The sequence below is a fragment of the Agelaius tricolor genome, unplaced genomic scaffold (assembly GCF_023055355.1).
Source record: "Agelaius tricolor isolate 1412-34295 unplaced genomic scaffold, bAgeTri1.0.p SCAF_18, whole genome shotgun sequence".
Taxonomy (NCBI): domain Eukaryota; kingdom Metazoa; phylum Chordata; class Aves; order Passeriformes; family Icteridae; genus Agelaius; species Agelaius tricolor.
In genome coordinates, this window is record NW_027269278.1 from 3,655,572 (window position 1) to 3,676,748 (window position 21,177).

Below are 21,177 nucleotides of genomic sequence, written 5' to 3' on the forward strand. Positions count from 1 at the left end.
AGGATAAAACCTTTCCCTAGACCTCTGTCTCCTGGAAAACTCCTTCCAGGGGACACACACTGCTGAATGAGCAGACAAATCCCCAACATCCCAAATTAAAAATACCATTACAACCTACAGCCAGACATCCTAACCCTGCAACACAGCCCTCAGGTGAAATAATGTCCTGGAGCAGCTCAGTAGAACATGGCCAGAGATCCTTCCAGCAGGGATACCCCAGCACAGCACACAGGGTTGTTTGCCAGGGATAGGATTGGTAATGAACCATGTAATGAGCCACCCTGCAGCTACACTCAGGACTTTTCCAACAAATGCAAGTGTGAGTGAAGGTTACTGTGCTGGAGAGACACAAAAATGGACCTTGTGGCCACAGTCAAGAAGCTGGGCAAATCCAGATGTGGGGCTTTTAACCTCCCACAGGGTCCCTTCATCAAAGAAATTTGATTAACACCATCATAAAAGTCTGTGCTGCTGCTCTTTCTGATCAACTCTAAATGTATTTGTAATCAAACAATTATCAGGTTAGGGTACTTTAACAAAAAAAAAATTAAAATATAAAAGCACAATCAATATTTATCAGTCTGTTGTGCTGTCCAGTTCTGAAGGCAAGGAACAAAATCCAATTTCTGCTCAGCTGGTCCTAGGAAATGACATTTTGCAGCATGAGAAAATGAGGTTCTAGTTTCTAAGAATATATCCACTGGTGGGTTCCAAATAACTGTGTTATCAATCATTCTGCTCCTGGGAATGAGTGTATCAACAGCTGGATTCAGGGAGAAACCTCCTCTGCTCCCCTTGGCAGGGGAGTGAGCCTGTGCCTGTCATTGATTGGGCATTCCCAACAGCAACAAGGCACAGAGATTTCTCCTGCTACATCTCTGTCAGGTGCCTCCAATATGTCATAATATTTTCTTCCAATTAAGAAAACTCCCAAACTCCAGCGATTCTGTGTGTGCTGCTGAACTGTCTGGATTTTTTGCCACCTGTGACGTGAGTTCTCTGAGGAAGAAGGAGCATCCTGAGGCAAGGACACCTTCCCTCCACACCAGCATCAGTGGAGCCACCCCTCAAGCCCCCAAACAAGCCAAAGCATCCCCTGTGAGCCTGCCAGGCAGCAGGGAACTGCAGGCACCACAAGTAAACACTGCCAACACCTGCACCAGACAGACCATGGGAATGCTCCAGCTAGGCTGAAAGCACAGGGGGACACCTGGGAGAAAGGTATGGTCCTGAGAGGGTTCATGGTCCTGAGAGGGTTCATGGTCCTGTAGCCCCATGGGATCCACCAAACCTGAGCTCCAAGGCTGGCAGCTCCACACACTCTGCTCCCCCTTTGCTCTGAGTGGAGACAGGACCACCTACCCTGCAGCCCCACAGGCTTTATTGACTTCCTTCACCATTTAAAAAGTGCCCTAACTGCAGCTTAATGCCTTTGCTTTTGAAGTGCTGAATCCCCATTGCAAAGAGTTTTCCAGCCATGCCCTGCTCTTGATGCTTGCTGTGGCACACAAGGGCACTTCTGGGTGCTGCTCAGCCTTCTCAGTTTTTGTTCTGAACCCACTGCTAGTGTTCTTTTGTACCCAGGAATGAGCATGCTTCCATGTCCTCACACAGCTGTTTTTCTCAGGAAATCCCTTGGATTTCCCAGCTGGGATTCACTAATTTTTAGTACAAGCCACTTTGCTGGAAGCCATAATTAGGAGAAATCTGTGTGAGGGCCTTGCTGCATGCAGGTGGTGCAGACAGGGGGATGGGGAGGGGGATAACAGCCCCTCTGCAGAAAAAGGGCCAGTCCTTGAGAGCCTTTGTCTGCATTTCTCTTACACTTCAGATCAGTTCTTTGTCCTGGGTGATGTCTGTCCTTGGAGATAAGGTTGGAAAGCCCACACCTGGAATTTCTGCATCCAGCTGGGCTCTCACAAGTGTAGGCAGAAGGCAGAGAGCTGCACCCAACACCTCACCCTGAGACAAACTGTCCAACAGCAAAGTGACCCCCAGGTGAAACAACTCCAGTCCTGCACCTGAATGCTGTGTCTGGGGTCACCATTGGCTCTTCCTACACAGAAAAGCCCAGTGCCTTCAAGAATGTTCCCCTGGGAGTTTTTCTTTCCCCCCAGGCTGTGATCAGTTTATCTTGTGACCTCCTCCTGGATACAAACTCAAGTGAAACTTGTTTAGGGCTCCATAGGGGTCTGGTTTCCTACTCCACAGTTCATCCCCTGAGCTCCTCAATAATGTTCTGGCTGCTGGGCCAGGAGTCAGAGCTGAGTACCAGCCTGGCCAGCACAGCCACCAGAGCCCTCTGGCAGTCCCAAGGACAGTGTGCACTCATCTCCTGTGCAGGGATTAGTCATCTCCCTTGCCCACACTAAAGAAATCTCCATGTGCCATGGAGGATTTTGATTCCCTGCCCAGTGTAGGCATTTCTGCCTGGGAAATCCCAGCCTGGAATATAGGAGTCATCATTCCTGGCATTTCAGGTTTTGGCAAAAGGTAAGATTGATGGTGCTGGATGAGCACTCTGCTCACTCTCCATCTTCCTTCATGGGAGCTTTCAAATGAGTCACTGTCCTCCAAAACAGCATCCTTCCTCTGCCCACAAGGGTTTTGAGTGTATGAATTTGCACTTGTCTTCCTGAGAGCCCACTGCTGACACAAAATCAGCTCCCCAAGCAGACCTGACCACTCAGAGCATCTGACTTGTCCTAATTTCAGTAACACTTAGTGTATGAAAACTGTATCCTCAGCAGCTGATGAGAGTGAGCAGGTCCTTGGAGGTCCCACAGGGAGTCTGGTGTTCTTCTGACTACAAGGGCTCTGCAGCATCTCTCCCATCTTTTATTGTACCCCAGTGCCAGGAGTCTCCCCCTCTCTGCCATCCATCATCTCGCCTAAACAAATGCCATCCTCTTTTGTTGGCCTGACTTCACAGAATCACAGGATGGACTGGGTTGGGAAGGACCTTAAAGCCCATCCAGTTCCACTCTCTGCCATGGGACAGCTTCCATAACCCAGGAATAACTCAGGTTTCTCTGAGTCCAACCTGGCCTTGGACACTTCCAGGGATGGGGCAGCCACAGCTTCTCTGGGCACACCCTTCCCCAACATCCAGGTCCTGACATACATGAAAACATTCAAGGGAGTTCTTCTAGTCCTAGACATGTACAAACATTCAAGGGAGTTCTTCTAGTCCTAGACATGTACAAACATTTCAATTTACCAGCTGCCATTTAATGTGCTGCCTGGTTACTGCTGGAGCAAGCATCTTTCCATCCCCTCAGTAGGATATGGACCCATCAGGCTGCTCTTCTCCAGAGCTATGAAGCTTTGACTGGACACCTTTTTTATTTTTTTTTAGTATCAGAGCAGAGTCTTTACCAGCTTCATCTAAAACCAACATGCAGCATTTATTTTCTCCCTGACATCCATGCATATAAACACACACACATGCACACTCCCTAATAGTCCTTAATGCCACCAAACATAATTTTCATTGACTGCTCTTCCAGATTAGCCTTCCAGGTCTCTGCATTATGTAACAGTTAATTCATTGCTTTTGTTACCAAATCCCTTCTTTTCCTGTTTGGTGTTATTATTTCTGATTTCATCTTCCTTAACAATGATAGATTGTTAGCTAAGAATATCTTCAATGGCTGCAGAACTGTGTGCATGCTGTGGAGGAGACAGCATCTATCAAAGTTTTCTTAAACAACCCTCATTTAGAACACACATTCTTTTTTCTTGTTTTTTCCCCCAATCATTTCTTGTTTGTAATTGTTCCCAACTTAGGAAAATTGACCACTTTCAAGTGCCTTGCATACATATTATCAATTTAGGATCACATTCTGCTCAGAACAAATGCAATTAGGGCATTTAAGCAACCATTAATTCTGAGTTCAGTAATCAATTCACCTTTATCTGTCCAACTGATCCAGAATCACACCAAATTCACTGCAATACTTTGGTAACAGAAAATTATCATCTGTCATTTTTGGAAACTGTGGGGCTGCACATTGGCAGCAGCACGAGTCCTTCAGCATCTATCCCTGAGGCTGAAAAGCTGTTCTGGGAACATGGATTTTCTTTCACTTTGTTATGAACTCTTTAGGAAAGCTGTTTGTCCATCCCCTCGTTCGATCCAGCACTCTGCAGGGATCCATCTGCTGAGCCACCCCAGCCTGAGGGCAAGAGCAACCCTTGGTGGAATATTTGGATCAGTTCTGCCTCCACTTTCAGGGTCCCAGCACAGGAAGGATGTGGAACTGTTGTAGCAAGCCCAGAGAGGGCACCAAGATGATCAAGGGGATGGAGCAGCTCTGCTGTGAGGAAAGGCTGAGAGGGTTTGGTTTGTTCAGCTTGGAGAAGAGAAGGTTGTGGGGTGACCTCATTGTGGCCTTCCAGCCCTTGAAGCATCTCCAAGAGAGCTGCAGAGGGATTTTAGAGGGTGTGAGGACTGATTTTGCTGGTGTGAGCAGGTTCTGGAGCACTGACATCAAGGGGCAGAGAGCAAAGGAAGGAAAATTTGCTGTTACCTGAGACAATCCAAGACAGAGAAAGTGAGGATGCTTCAGCTGTGGGAACAGAGACCCTGGATCTTCCAGGCCAAGGACTGCTGAGCCTGTAGGATGAGGTACAGTGAGCAAGGGCAGCAGAAAACTCAGGCCAAGGTACCAGGGAGCACTGACTCCGCTGGGAGGTGCTGCCCATCTGCCCTCACCTTTAAGGCTCATTGTCTGTCTGAGTCCAACCTAGGGGCCAGGCCCTCTGACTGATTTTTGAAAGGCTTGGGATAGGGAAAGGGGGATTAGAAATCATTTTCAAAGTTCTAAACCTGATTTCAATTCTATTCATAGAAACACAGGATGGTTTGGGTTGGTAGGGATCTTAAAGCTCTTCTTGTTCCACTCCCTGCCATGGGCAGGGACACCTTCCACTAAACCTGACTGCTCAGAGCCCTGTCCAACCTGGCCTTGAACACTTCCAGGGATGGAGTGTCAACAACTTCTCTATTGTCTTGTTAAATTTGAAAAAAAATTGTTGATAAACAGACATTTTCAGATGATGGAAAAGGGAATTCAAATGATCTGATGTTCCCTTTAAGCTCAGCAGCCAGGTCCTGGCTGGGAGAAATGTGGGACAGAAACACAGGGGCCCTGGGGCTCCCACACCTGGGCTGCAGGGGGACAATTAGCAGTGATGAGGTTTTACATAAGCAGAATCCCAGCACCTTCTTTGCTCTGAGTGTTCCTGAGCTGCCAGAATGGGTTCAATAAGAGGGACATTTTGGGATGTTGATGGAGAGATGACACAGATGCCAATGAGCTACCATTAGCTCTGTGTGCCCTTAGGATATTGCAGCATTTAGTCTTGTGGAAATGACCACTGGAACTGGGACAGGAGCAGGAAGGGCGAGGCTGAAGCTGTTACAGACACCCAACAGCACTAATGGCACTGGAAGGGGCAAAGAGCAAATTATTCAATGGCTGGGCTGGGAGAACAAACCAAAACTATTTCAGATAAAGCAATTAGTTACAGCCCAGTGTTTCACCTCTTTGAGCTGGGGGTCAGGGCAAGATAGTGATCTTCTGTAAGCAGGGAGATGAAAAACAGTTTGACAATTTAGGAAAAAATCAATTTCAGCAAACTATCAGAAGACCATTCACAATGAAGAACTACAACTGCAACTGCTATTACACAATTTCTTTTTCCCCTGCATGGAACTCCAGCAGGAACCTGTGAGCTTGTTGAGCCAACAAAATATATTTCATTTGCAAAAAAAGCACTTAAATTTTTTTTTCCCATTCATTTCACTTCCAGATATTTTTCTTCTGTTCTAGCTGAGCTGAGTTTCTCTGAGGCACCACCAAGGGAGAGTTTACTACATAGGGACTGGGAAGGAAGCTGAGGTAGGTCTGGAAAGGCTGCATGGGCACATCTGCTGTTGCATCACTGATGCCATCAAGGGCACAGCCACAACCAGGCTTCCTTTCTCCATCCTTCCAGCCATTTACAGCTAATCTCACCAGGGCTGGAGTTTTTCCAGCCTCTGGATCACGGGATAGGTTCCCATGGAGCTGGTGCCCCTGGGGCTGCTCCTCACCATGGCACAGAGGATGGAGCTGTGTTTCCAGAGCTTATCCCTCCTCAGCCACAGGCCAGGAGGGACTGAGATGCAGTTAAGTAGTTCCCCAGCCTGCACTACTTTTTAGCTCAATTTCCATTTCCTAAACCACTGCTGACGTCTGTCTAAATAATCATTATCTCCACAACCACGCTGAGTTTTAGCTTTGCTGAGCATCTCACAGCAGATTTGGAGCTTTGGAAAGGATGCTGAGCTTAAGAAGCTGCTGCTCTGTGTGTCTGTCCCATCTCACTGGCTGTTTTTGCCAATGCACACACAAACACACACCCTACGTGCATGTGTGCTCTCTTTCATGTGAGCTGCCTAAGTGGGTACTTGCTGTCAGATCTTCCAAGCCACAGCACATTTTTAATCAGTCAGATAATTCAATCATTCATTTCAGACCTGCTCTGCACAGCTGTCATTTGCAAGCATCAAAGCTTCTCTGTCAAAAAAAACCACACAGGCTGGGGGCTCATTCAGGCATTGCTGTTTCAAAGTGCTGAGGGGGGTGCAAAGAAAAAGAACCAACAGGATGGATTAAATGAACTTATTAGAAATACTTCTGAAGCTACCACCCAACCATCCTCAGCAGACAACAATGGCATGGCACAAGGGCAGCTCAGGCATCTGCAGGATTTGTAAGGTATTTGCAAATCTCACTCTTACACTGCAGAGTGGGGAGAATGGAGGCAGGGGGTGTCACATGAAGCTTCCTGCCTGAGATGCTCAAAGCCACCGAATGGGATTTGGATGTCTAATTCTCATTAAAATTAATGGAAATTGGGTGCCCAGACCTACAGGCAGCTTTCAAAAGCTGAGTCTCCATTTATAATTAATGTTCCCAACAGAATGACTAAATATTTATACAATAGTTCACATTATATGCAAAGTGGGAAAGGTGCCTCTTGGAAGATCAGGGACCCAGAGAAGGAGGATCTGATGGGGTGTCAGGCTTAATCCACGTTGTCTCTTGTTTAAAGCTCTTCTACTTGCAAATCTCCAGCAGCTCCCATTGGATGAGCACCTGGGTGGTAGCTCAGCAACGATGAAGTTCTCAGGCTACAATGCAGCAAATTGAAATGGCAGATTAACAGCTTTCCTGGGTTCTTTTTCTCTCCCTCCCCACAGCTCTGACTTCCTTCATCAACTCACTTCATCTCTGTAAATCCCAATTTCCAGTATGAAAACTGCTCAGTGCTGTTGTAGGAGTGCAGTGGAGCTCCAGCCACGAGCACTGCCCTGGTCAGAGGTGCTGTGGGTGGGAGAAGCCAAGGAGAAGTGATACTGATGTGTCACCAGGCATGAGCAGAGCCATGGCTGGATCTGCTCCACTGCATTTGCTCTGGAGGGATGGAGTAATTCAGGGTACAAAGCTGGGGCTTGGATCTGAGGGTGTTTGGGGGATCTGTGCTCTGGGGTAAAAGCTTGGAAATCCTGCAGGAAAAGTTCAAAGGAAACAAATCCTGTCCTGGTTTGTCTGTCCGTGGAGGAAACCCTTCTTCAGCTGGACCATCTCTAAATCTGCCCCAGCTGATCCACTGAGAGGGTGTCCATGGGAGCTTGGGCTTCATGCACCAGCAGCCTCAGAAGAGCTCCTGGGCTGGGCTCAAGACAAACACTCAGGGTGGGCTTGATGACCACAGTGTTTTACAGTGCCTTAATCAAGGAGATTCAACTCCTCCAACCTTTGAAAATCAGTCTGTTAACTTTATTCTTCCTTACTTTTCTATTCTTCTCATCTAAAGCCACCAGATGGAGAAAATCTGCTGACTCAGGGAATATGGAGACAGCTCCAGTCTGCTCCCCTCTTGGGCACCTCTGGGTTTGTCAAGCCCTGACAAATGAACTGAGAGCTCACATCTGTGGGTCTCCAGCTTCTAGGGTGTGAGCTGTAGCTCCAGCTTCACTGAAAGGACACAAAGCTCAGCCAAAGGACAAGTGATGTGCTCTGTGTCCATGGACAAACACCCTCCGCTACAAAGGGTTTACTCCCACTCTTTAGCCTCTGGTCAGCTGGCTCTCCTCTGCTACCCTGGAAATCATCAGTAGCTCATGTTGCCTTTCCACATGACCTGGGGTGTCCTACACAGGTCTTTCTCTGGCTCTCCTGGCCCTCCTGACCGTATCTCACAGCACAACATGGGCTCTGTTTGGTGTCAAGGCTGGTCTAGCACAGCTACACAAAGCTGTCTCATGGGATCACAGAACATGCTGAATTGGAAGGCACCCACAAGGATCATCCAGTCCAGCTCCTGGCCCTGCACAGACACCCCAGCAATCCCCCCTGTGCCTGGGAGTGTTGTCCAAACACTCCTGGAGCTCTGGCAGCCTTGGGACTGTGACCATTCCCTGGGGAGCCTGGGCAGTGCCTTATCTCCTCTGGGGGAAGAACCTTTCTCTGATATCCAGCCTGACTCTCCCAATGCAGCCCCAGCCGTTCCCTTGGGTTCTGTCACTGTCCTTGGTGCTGCCCCTCTGCTTCCCCTCATGAGGAAACTGCAGGCTGCCTTCAGGGCTCTCCTCAGCCTCTTCTGCTCCAGGCTGAAGAAGCCAAATGCCCTCAGCAGTCACCACAGCATGGAGGTGACCATGAGCTGCAGCCACATCCCCTGAGCCCCACAGCCCATGGGGCAGGGCAAAGGGGAGGCAAAGGCACATTCCCCAATGAAACCATGACCAGTCTGTGTGGCATGGCACATTCACTGCTCCATGGTTTCTCCCTAGTGAAACAGTCAGCTTGGCAAGACAAAAATAAATGCAAATTCAAGGCTTAGAGCTGTTGTCCCCAGATAAGAAGCCAGGAGTGCATCAAGGACACATAAAGAGCAAAACAGCTTAATTTTCCCAGTGAATACCTGTCTGCTTATTTTTTAATTAAACAACAGCTGGGTGTAGACTTGTGAGACAGCAGAGGGATCCCAAGACAGAGGAGATAGGTGATCTACACATGTGAGGATGTAAACCCTTCCTAGCACAGAGAGTGTGGCAGCTGAGCCTGGCAGAATCTGCTCCATCACTGAACCCTTCACTGCAACAAGCTTCTGCAAAGGCTCCCTCATTTTTTGAGCATTTAAACCCAGAAGCAATTATATCCTCTGAATCACAGCCAATACCTCATCCTGTCAAACAGACAGGGGTCATGGGCAGGCATTTTAGGAGCAGGTTGGAGAAACCTCTGCTGGCACTGGCCTACAAAAGGACTGGCCCCATCTTTGGGCATGAACATGGACTAGGCCACCTCTGAAAGTTCCTGCCAGTCCCCTGCAGGTCTGTCACTTGTTGATAGATGTGTAGGTAAAAGTCTGAAGGTCTGTATTTTCTTATCACACAGACTCAGGAAGAGATTTCCCCATCCAGAGATGCCTCAGGCCTTGGCCATGGAGGGAGGGCTGAGAACCCTGGCAGAACCTTGGCCTTGCTCCCAGAGCCAAGCCTGCATCCCTGTGGCACAAGAGAGGTTACAGAGAAAAGACTGGGACCAAAGGCTCAAACTGCTCAGCCCAGTAATGCCTCAGACCCCAAACCAATGGTCCAACCACCATCCTGAGCCACAGACAGGAATCACAGAATTACAGAAGGGTTTATGTTGGAGGGACCTTAAAGATCTGCCATGGGCAGGGACACCTTCCACTATCCAGGGTACTCCAAGCCCTGTCCAACCTTGCCTGGGACACTTCCAGGGATGGGGCAGCCCCAGCTGCTCTGGGCACCCTGTGCCAGGGCCTGCCCACCCTCCCAGGGAACAATTCCCAATTCCCAAGATCCCATCCATCCCTGCCTTCTGGCAGTGGGAGCCATTCCCTGTGTCCTGTCCCTCCATCCCTTGTCCTCAGTCCCTCTCCAGCTTTCCTGGAGCCCCTTCAGGCCCTGGAAGGGCTCTGAGCTCTCCCTGGAGCTTCTCCTCTCCAGGTGAGCACCCCCAGCTCTCCCAGCCTGGAGCCCCCATGCTGGGAACAGAGCTGTGCTCCCAGGGAGAGCTGTGCAGGCTGCTGCTCTCTCAGACTGCCCTAGATTGGAGTGGGTAAGCTCCTTTCTGAAGGAAGATAATTGCTCTATTTAAAACTAAGTGGTTCAAGGAGAAAAACACAGGTAAGAGGGCCTGATACTGTGAGCCTGGGGTGGGAAACAGGAGAGTGCAGGGCACAGCAGCTGCACATCTGCATTGCTGGATGGTGAAAGTGATGCATGAAAAGCAGCAGTCAGGCTGTCACTGTGTCCCCAGCCCAGCCAAACTGGTGCTGCTGGAGAGAGCAGAGACCAAGCAGGGAGAAGTTGGTGTCCCTACTTGGAGTCCTGAGCTGCAAGGCTGAACATCCTTAAAATACAGAAGGGAAAAGTCTCAGATGGAACAAAGATCCTCTGTCTCTTCTCACCTGTCCCTTCTCCACCTGCAAGTTCAGGTTTTGTGGCCATAAAGGAGGTTCCCAGAACACTCTGGCTCAGCCCTGTAGGCCAGGTCTGAGAACCAGCATTGAGCTGATTCCTCAGGTTTTAGCTTTTATATTTTTCAGATTCTGTGCTGCTTTAGTGTGTAAGTCTGGGCTTCATATGAGGGGATGGTGAGCTCTGTGCACAGAGCAGGGAGACAAAACAATTCCTGCTCTAGCTGGGCACCAAGGACAAATGATCCAAATCTCAGGCCCAAGAGCAGAAACAACATGGGCTGGAGAAAACCAAGAAGGATGGGATCTCATGGGCTAAAGCTGTAACTGGACAATTGGCTCCAATATGCAAATGGATCATAACTTATAAAAGTGAGAGACCCTGTGACCAGTCAACCATTTTTTGTGGCCCTTTTGGGTTGTGCTGCCCAAGGTGGATCCACTGAGGCCTCTTAATAAATCCCTACTTTATTCTTAAGCTCCATCTAGTTCCTGCTCTAGGTCAGCCTTCACAAGGCATCAGAGCAGCCTGGCCACACAGAGGGACAGCCCCTACCATAGGGACACCCCCACCTTGGGGACAGCCCCACTATGGGGACAGCCCCACCATGGGGACAGCCCCACCATGGGGACAGCCCTCAAAATGGGGACAGCCCCACCATGGGGACAGCTCCCCTGGAAGCTGCTCCAGGGAAAGCAGTGGCTGCTTTGGCAAACCATCTCCCAGAGCAAAGGCCAACAAAGAGGAGCAGACAACAACAGAGCCATTAATAAGGGCAAGCCTGGCATGTCCCTGGACCCCCTCTCCACTGTGATCAGAGGTTTCAACAGGCAAGCACAGAAGAGGCCTCTTCAGCAGAGTTTTGTCTTTGCTGCTTAAAATTCTATGGCTCCCCTTTCCAAATGGGCAGGAAAGAAACAGTTTTTGTACTTTCACTGCCCACCCCCCTGGTCCCCATTTGTATGGAGGAAGCTCTGGCTTGAACCTGGCAGGCTCTGGGCTGCATGGGAAGGACACCAAGAGGCTTGAAGGATGTGTCAGCTGACTCCTAGGGCCAGCACTGGGCTGGTAGGGACAGGTCCTGTCTGAAGGTCACTTGGAGGGAGGTCAGAGAGACACATTTGATGCTCAGCAGCATTTTTTGCACCAGGATCGGCCTGGGAACAGCTCCCAGCTTCCCCCAGGTGGGCGTCCCTGCTGCTTCTCCCCTCCTCTCTGCACAGGGCAGAGCCATGCTGCTGGCAGGTCTGCTGCTCATCCATCCACACACGAAGAAAATGTGCACTGGGTGAGCACAGCCATGGCCTGCCTTCAGGCAGCATCTCAAGACAATGACGTCAAACCCATTTTTGGGGGACCCTGTGACCTGGAAACAACAGTGGAAGCACTCAGCTGGCCCCTCATACAGGACCTGAATATTATTTGTGCAAAATGTTGCTTTCAAGCCAAGGCTGGCTGCACTGTCTCGTCTGAGAGCCATTTGCTGTCATGTCTGGTCAGAGTTAAGGTTACTGAGAATGTTCATGACACATTTTCCCTCACAGACAGCCAAGGCCCCTCTTCTGCACAACAAGAACCCAGAAGAAGCAGAAGGATGCAATAAATGGCCTGCAATGCTTTGTTCCCCTTAAAATAGTTTTGCAGCTGAGAATGCACAGCTGTAACTTAGCACGAGTGTCTGGGGAAGAGAAGCCCTCAGGCCTTGCCTGGGTGACCCTCCCATCATGTCTGTGGCTCCCTGCAGCCACTGCTTCCACTGCCAACCTCAGCTGGCCAAGCTGCAGAGCCAGAATCGAGGAACCACGGAAGGGTTTGGGTTGGAATGGACCTTAAGGGTCCATTCCATGGGCAGGAAAATCTTCCACTATCCCAGGGTGCTCCAAGCCCCTTCCAACCTGGCCTTGAACACTTCCAGGGATGGGGCAGTCACAGCTTCTCTGGGCACCCTGTGCCAGGGCCTCCCCACCCTCACAGGGAAGAATTCCTTCCTAATATCTAATCTAAACCTACTCTGTCAGTTTGAAGCCTTTCCCCCTGTCCTGTCACTGCAGGCCCTTGCCCAAAGTCCCTCTCCAGCTCTCTGGCAGCCACTGCAGGTACTGAGAGGCCACAGCAAGGTCACACCGAAACCTTCCCTTCTCCAGGCTGAGCAATCCCAATTCTCTCAGCCTTTCCTCCTACAGGAGGTGTTTCTCTCCTATGAGACACAAGGGACTCTGCTGTCAAGCCACCCCTTCCCTCCCTGTGTCCTGCAGCCCCTCTCTCACAGCAGCTCATCCTGTGAGCCTTATCCTGGCCACACTCAGCCCTTTGTCTCTCAGGATGGGCTCAGAACTCTCCAAAGCCAACCAAGCGGGTCCATCCCCTCATTAACTCACAGGGCCTGTCTCCCTTGATTAGATTGTGCTGACTCTGCTTGCACATCACACTTGCTGCTCTAGATGCAGGGACACTGGGGCATTTCCAGCTGGGACACAGACAAAAGGAGGAGATAGCAGAGCCTTGGTTACCACCAGAGCAATTCAGGACAAATAATTAGAGGCTTTCATGGCTAATTGGATCTGTACTGTCAATCCAGGACAGGAGATGCCTTAACCCACACTGCCTGCCTGAGATTGCTAAGCAGGCCAGAAATAAACTGCAGCACTGGTCCAAACCTCATCAGCCTTCAGCTTCCACCCTGTGTGCTCCCTGCCAGCCCTGCTACAGCCCAGCCTGTCCAACAGGGCTCTCCAGCTCCCCTGCCCTTTTCCACAGCCCCCAGCCATGCCAGGACACCTGGAGTCCCCCTGGGCCAGCTGAGAGGCCTCTGACACACTGACCTCAGTGTCTCATGGCTGGCTTGAACAAGAAGCTGCAGTTTTCAAACTGAAGTCAAAGGGTGAGTGAAGAAGAGGTTGGGAGGAGGCAGAGACAGAGGTCAGGGCTAGCAGGGACTGGCAGTCCAAGGTGTTTCCCACGAAAGGCTTGGGAGTTGGCAGTTCCCAGACTTAAACCTGCCTCTTTGCAGCTGCAGGACAAGGCTCCATTGCCATTTCCCTGAGAGAGAGCTCAGTCCTCTCCTTCTCTGCCCAAACCTCCCTTCCAGATCCTGGGAGTGCTGGTGCTTGAAGATACGATGTAAAAACAAGAACAAACACCTTCCCCTGACTGCCAGGCACCCAGACCCTTCCCCCTGAGCACCTGATGATCTTCAGGGAGCCTGGGTGCCTGAGCTCATGCCCTGTGTGCAAGGCTGGAGGCTGTGCAAGGAAACACAGCAGAGAGAAATGGCTTGTGCTGCTTGGGACCACGACCTGCACAGCTTCTGCCACTGCCAGGGGAAAGCCTGGCACGGGACACGGAGGAAGGCAAAGTCACAGAAAGGACAGGGCCAGGCAAAAATAGAACAACCTACTTGAAAGTAGGACAACATCCCCAAAGAGCAGGACATCTGGTCACTGCAGCAGGAGCAGCAAATGCAGAGCAGGCAGCTTGGCCACGCACATCTCCCCTGATGGAGACAGCCAGTGCAGATGTGTGGTGTGCCCAGGCAAACAGCTGGAATGTGCAGTCCCAAGCAAAGCAGAGCAGCTCTCAGTGTCTCTGAGATGACTTCTAGACTTGCTGCTGCCAGTCAGTCTGTCAGTCTGTCTGTCCTGCCCAGAGCAGTGTCCCACCCCCAGGAGCCTGTGGGATGTGTGCCCAAACCAGCAGCTGATCCCTTCTATCCCATTTGCTAAACACAGGGTTCTGCAAGAAATGATCACCAAAAAGACAAAACAGAAGGAGATTCCCCACGTGCCAGACCACTGACATGCCAAACATGTTTAATGCTCCCTGCTCCAAGGCCATCCCTCCCCTGGCTCCAGCCCACCCTCCTCTGCTGCACTCCCTGGCCCCAGCACCTTCCCCCAGCCAGGCTGACAGCCCCAGCAGAGCCCAGCTCAGAAAGGACAAGGTTAAGGAGTGAATAAATTCATCCCTGAGCCTGTATTAGCACCTTCACAAACTCCACAGCCTCATGCTGCAGCTAGGCCAGGCAGGATGGGTGTTTTGAAAGGAAATAACAAAGTGCAGATGGGGGGCTCACCAAAGGAGCCCCAGTGCTCCTTGCAGAGAGGAGTTAACACCACATCTCTGCTCCTGGGCCAGTTTCCTACCCAGCCTTGGCAGGACAGGCAGTTTTCTTGGCTTAGGACCCTGTGCTGGAACGGAAACTCAGAGATCAGGTCTCAGGACACCATTCAAAGCCCTGCTCCTTGTTCCTGCCCTCAAAGGAGGCACTAGGAAACCATCCAGGTCCCTTTCCAGAAAGCTTTAAGCCTCTCCTCTCCAGAGGGAGGTCTCCCTGCCAGGTGTGTAAACTCAGACTTGCCAAAGGCAGCCTTGAGGTGAGGAGTGACCCCAGCATCCCCCTCAGTTCAGGTGAGTGTTTCTGATGGCTGAGCCCACCCTGAGACAAGCCAGAGAGATCATTTTGCCAGGATCCCCATGTCAGACCCCTTTAAATCTGTCCCCCACAATGTCAGACCCCTTTAAATCTGTCCCCCACAATGACCTTTTGGAGTTGAGGAGCTCAGCCCCTCACTCTGAGCTGGGAGGGTCTGCACACCAGCCTGGAACTGAGCTGAGAGGTGAAGAAAGGTTCCTCTGGTCTTTGCTAGGGTGCTACAGTGGCTTTCAGAGAGGAAAAGGCTTTTGGGGTAGGAGGAGGGATCAGGCAGAGCAGGGAGGCAGGAGGATGATCTGCCTTGCCCTGTGCTGGGGCAGTGTCACAGCCCTTCCCCAGGAGGAGCAGTGGATGAAGCCCAGGAGTGACACAAAACACAGGGAGAGACCAAAACCCCCAGCCCAGGGCTGCCTGGGTCCCATTTTTGGGGTCAGGGTTGATGCCTTTGGGCTCCCAGCAGTGAAGCTCAGTTTTTCAGCAGCAGGGCGCAGGCACAGCTGGCTCTGAGCTCCCTGCAGGGGCACAGCCTGGCTGTTCACAGCCACTCACCACCTCAGCCAGCCCAGGAAACATCCCAGAAGCTCCCTCACACTTCATCAGTAACCCTTTTCCTGCCACACTGCTGCCAGCTGCTCCAGGAAGAAAGAAGCAAAAGCCTTTCCTGTGGGACAATGAATTTTTAACTCAGATTGTCTTTCATCCCGTGCAAAGGCATTTCAACTGAGGAATCACCTCAAAGCCACAGAGAAGAACTTAATTCCGATGTGACCAACATTTTCCCCTTCATTAAAAACGATATTTCAGAAAAGCAACCTCATGGATCAAACATTGTAATTCCCAGCCTGCCCTCTATCTCCCCCGAGGTAAATCTGCAAAGGTGGCAGCAGATCAGCCCCACTCTGATCCAAAATACCCACAGTGGGCTTGAGGCTGAGGACACCCCATGGCACAGAGGGCTGCTCCTCACAGCAAGAGCTTCCCATCCCACAGACACAGCAGCCCATGCCTGCAAACCTGCCAAGACTCTGCTGATTTTACTGCCCAGAAAGGCCTGACACCTTCCCTAATTGCTGTTCCTCAGACCAAGATGGCCTGCAAGGCAGCTTCAGTGGGGCTGTCCACATCACAGCTTTCTGTTTCTGCTTCTCAGCCTGCCCTCTACCCCAGGGCACTACAGCAACCACACATCTGAACAAGGGAATCCCACAACAGGGATGCTGCTTCCTCCCCTGGCTCATGTTTTATACACCCCTGGTTGAAGGGTGTTTCTGAAAGCTGAGCCTGCTCCCTCACACAGAAAGCTGGAGACACACTGGACAAGGAAGCAGCTGGCCAGGAACCTGAGTGCAGAAATATCCTTGCAGCAAACTCTCTGTCAGGCCTCAAATCCTCCAAAACCCCTTTCCTGAGCAGCCTGAGAGGAATTGCAGCTTTGAGATAGCGTGAGACCACTTGAGCACAAACTTAATCCTGCAGTGCTCTATCCTGGAGGCTCTCAGGGAAGAGCAGCCTCCTTCAGCTCAGCTCCTGTCACTTCTCCCAGCAGCACCGGTGAGAGGATGCTGTTCCCTGGGGTGAGCCTCAGGCACTGCTGGGCTCAAAGAGAGGGGGCATGGAGTGCCTTGAGCAGCCTGTCCTGCAGCCTGCTGCTGGTCCAGGGCATGGCACAGCCCAGGAGCACCCCCATCCCTCCTGTACTGGGGTAACAGAGCCCCAGGAGCACCCCCATCCCTCCTGTACTGGGGTAACAGAGCCCAGGAGCACCCCCATCCCTCCTGTACTGGGGTAACAGAGCCCGGGGGCACCCCCATCCCTCCTGTACTGGGGTAACAGAGCCCAGGAGCATCCCCATCCCTCCTGTACTGGGGTAACCCAGCCCCAGGAGCACCCCCATCCCTCCTGTACTGGGGTAACAGAGCCCAGGAGCACCCCCATCCCTCCTGCACGGGGGTAACAGAGCCCGGGGGCACCCCCATCCCTCCTGTACAGGGGTAACACACAGTACACAGGGTACTCTAAAAACTCACTTTTTTTTTTTTTTAATTTATTTTTTACGGTTAACTGAAACCAATGTAATTTGCATCAACTGAAATATTTCATTTGCATTTCTACTTTTCCAGAAAGAAATACTCTTTGCAAGTGACTTGCACTAAAAATGTCATTTTAGGGATGGGTCCCTGGAGAGCACTTTAGGAAGGACTTGGGATGCAGGAGCACCCCCATCCCTCCTGCACCACCCCTCCTGCACGGGGGTAACACACAGTACACAGGGTACTCTAAAAACTCACCATTTCCTTTTTTTTTCTTAATTTATTTTTTTAAACTTATTTTTATGGTTAACTGGAGCCAATGTAGTTCACATCAGCTGAAATATTTCATTTGCATTTCTACTTTTCCAGAAAGAAATACTCTTTGCAAGTGACTTGCACTGAAAATGTCAATTTAGGGATGGGTCCCTGGACAGCATTTTCCACCTGGCTCTGCAGGGAGGATTTGGGATGCAGGAGCACCCCCATCACTCCAGCATGGGGATAACACAGCCCCAGGAGCACCCCATCACTCCTGCATGAGGGTAACATACAGTACACAAGGTACTCTAAAATCCCACCATTTCCTTTTTTAAATTTTTTTTTTATGATTAACTGGAACCAGTGTATTTCACATCAGCTGAAATATTTCATTTGCATTTCTTCTTTTCCAGAATGAGATACTCTTTGCAAGTGACTTGCACTGAAAATGTCAGTGTAAGGATGGGTCCCTGGACAGCATTTTCCACCTGGCTCTGCAGGGAGGACTTGGGATGCAGGAGCACCCCATCCCTCCAGCATGGGGATAACACATTCCCAGGAGCACCCCATCACTCCAGCACAGGCTGAGCACCCCATCTCTCCTGCATGGTGCACTCTAAAAACTCACCATTTCCTTTTTAAAATTTTTTTATGGTTAACTGGAACCAATGCAGTTCACATCAACTGAAAACTTCCATTTGCATTTCTACTTTTCCAGAGAAAGAAATACTCTTTGTAAGTGACTTGCACTAAAAATGTCAGTTTAGGGATGGGTCCCTGGACAGCACTTTCCACCTGGCTCTGCAGGCAGGACTTGGCATTTTGGCATGCAGGAGCACCCCCATCGCTCCTGCCCGGGGGTAACACAGCTCCGGGGCACCTCCTTCCCTTTGGTACAGGGTGTAAGGATAACACAGCCTGGGGGCACCCCATTGTTTCGGCACGTGGGACAACACAGCCCCAGGAGCAGCCTCCTCTCTCTGGCACAGCCCGGGGACACCCCCATCCCTCCGAGGACAGCACAGCCCCGGGAGCAGCCCCTTCTCTCCATCCCCGGGGGCACCTCTGTGGCCCCTGGACAGAGAATAACACAGGGATGGCACGGGGGGGGCACCCATAACCCTGTGGCACGGGGGGGACACAGCCCGGGGACACCCCCATTCCTGGAACACGGGGACACCCCTATCCCTCCAACCCAGGGATAACACAGCCCAGGGACATCCCCATGCCTCGAGAACGGGGATAACACAGCCCAGGGACACCCCTATCCCTCCAACACAGGGATAACACAGCCCAGGGACACCCCTATCCCTCAAACACAGGGATAACACAGCCCGGGGACACTCCTATCCCTCCAACACAAGGGATAACAGCCCAGGCACACCCCTATCCCTCCAACCCAGGGATAACACAGCCCAGGGACACCCCTATCCCTCCAACACAGGGATAACACAGCCCAGGGACACCCCTATCCCTCCAACACAAGGGATAACAGCCCAGGGACACCCCTATCCCTCCAACACAGGGATAACACATCCTAGGGACACTCCGATCTCTCCAACACAGGGATAACACATCCTAGGGACACCCCTATCCCTCCAACACAGGGATAACACATCCCGGGGACATCCCCATGCCTCGAGCACGGGGATAACCCAGCCCGGGGCACCCCCATCCCTCCAGAGCTAACACAATCCAGGGGCAGCTCTATGCCGCCGGCATGAGGATAACGCAGCTTGGAGGCGCCTCAATCTCTCCAGCACGGGGATAACACAACCCCACGGGCATCCCCATCCCTCCGGCATGAGGGACAACACAGCCCGGCTATCTCTCCGCCACGAGTGTGCCATAACCCCGGCAGCACCTCCGTCCATCCATCCATCCATCCACCTCCCTGGCACGGAAACCGGGAGCTGAACCGCCCTCCCGACCCCGCCGCTCCCGCCGAGGCGGAGATGCTGCTCCGGCCGGGAGGCACACGCTCACTCCCTCTCTCCCTCCCTCACCCCGTACCTGCTCGCCGTGCCCGGCTCCCCGGGCGGGTGCGGGGACGCGGCCCCCGGGACGCGGCCATGGGGGGAGCGGCACCGAACCGGGACCGAACCGGGACCGAAACGGGACCGCGAGCGGCGCCGGCACCGGGCCCGCCGCGCTGCAGCGCCCGCCGCGCCCGCCGGGGGGCGACAGAGGGCATGGCCGGCCCCTGCTGCCCCCTGGCGGCCGCGCCGCGCACGGACAGGGCCCTCCCGGAGCGAGAGCCCCGCTCGTGTGGGGGAGAGCAGGGGGAAAACCCCGATTCTGTGGGGTGAGAACAGGGGGAGAACCCCGCTTGTGAGGGGTGAGAACAGGGGGAGAACCCCGCTTGTGTGGGGTGAGAACAGGAGAGAGAACCCCGATTCTGTGGGGTGAGAACAGGGGGAGAACCCCGCTCGTGTGGGGTGAGAACAGGGGGAGAACCCCGATTCTGTGGGGTGAGAACAGGGGGAGAACCCCGATTCTGTGGGGTGAGAACAGCGGGAGAACCCCGATTGTGTGGGCTGAGAACAGGGAGAGAACCCCGATTGTATGGGGTGAGAACAGGAGAGAGAACCCCGATTCTGTGGGGTGAGAACAGGGGGAGAACCCCGATTCTGTGGGGTGAGAACGGGAGAGAGAACCCCGCTTGTGTGGGGTGAGAACAGGGGGAGAACCCCGATTCTGTGGGGTGAGAACAGGGGGAGAACCCCGCTTGTGTGGGGTGAGAACAGGGGGGAGAACCCCGATTCTGTGGAGTGGGAACAGGGGGGAGAACCCCGATTCTGTGGGCTCAGAACAAGGGGAGAACCCCGATTCTGTGGGCTGAGAACAAGGGGGAGAACCCCGATTCTGTGGGCTGGGAACAGGGGTGCTCCCCCTCCCGGAGGGGAACCCCGCTTCTATGGGCTGAGAAATACTCACTTGGCCCTTTTTGTCTCCTCTCTTTTGATAGGGCAAGGAACTCATGAGGGGTCTGAAAGCCAGGGAGAAAAGTCAGAGTTGATATGGGAGACAAATTTCAGGATATTTCCTCAGTGCAAGTTAAGTGGAAAACTGTGCCAGAGCCTGGATAGGGGAAATGGGGTGTCCCTAGCTGACACATATTGTGATTTTGCAGAGTAGCTGCCCCTCAGTACCACAGTAGGCATTTCTCCACCTCTGTGCAAGTCCTTTTAATGTTTTTCACAGTAACTCCCACAGGCTAAACCCCCGTGGCGCTTTTGGGGCAGTCTGAGCACCTTGAGGGTCCTGTTGGTGGCGGAGGAGAGGCGGAAGAAGACAGGATGGGGCAGTCTGAGCACCTTGTGGAAGTCTGAGCGCTGGAAGAAGACAGGAGGGCTGGTGGGGGGGAGTTTTGCCGGTCGCTGCTGCGGGGAGGGGCTCTGGGGAGCTCTGTGATGGGCTGGGGAGCAGGGCTGGGGCCGCAGGGTGAGGTGACCCAGGACAGTGCTCAAGCTCCTGAGCCTCAGGCACTTCCCAGGGTCGGAGGGGAAGGAGGGGGTGTGTGCAGGGAGCTGCATTCCCTGCAGGCAGCAGCTGCCCTCTGCCCTGTGCACGGAGCCTCCACGGGCCATGGACCAGACGTGCTCTCAGCATCCTCCCGGCGTTGCTAGGAGACGGGATCCCACGGGATGCCGCGGTGCCAGCGCTGAGCCCCGCTCTGCACATCGGCAGGAGAACCTCTGGATGAGGGGAGGGTGGTGGGGAGATCACACAAAAGGCTGCAGCGAGAGAGAAAGGCCCACAGCTCCCAGGGAAACCTCTGCAGTGGGGACAGAAGGGTCAGGGCCAGGAGGAGGGAGAGCTGAGCATCAGCAGGATGGTGGGAATCTGGAGAGGGAAGGTAATCCAGAGGGTTCCAGGTCAGGGAAGTGATCCCTCTGAAGTGAGGTATTTCTGTTAGCAGCCCCTCCCTGGGGCCGTGGAGGCTCTTG

The 21,177-nt window shown here is 52.4% G+C and overlaps 1 protein-coding gene across 1 annotated transcript in view; it reads right to left on the reverse strand.

Moving 5' to 3' along the window:
- The window catches only part of PSD2 (pleckstrin and Sec7 domain containing 2), a 79,882-nt gene extending 60,485 nt beyond the window's left edge, over positions 1-19,397 (reverse strand). The window contains exon 1 of the mRNA XM_071443065.1: positions 19,241-19,397. The gene's annotated coding sequence lies outside the window, so the exon portion shown is untranslated. The remainder of the gene's footprint in view (positions 1-19,240) is intronic.
- Between the last annotated feature and the right edge of the window lie 1,780 nt (positions 19,398-21,177).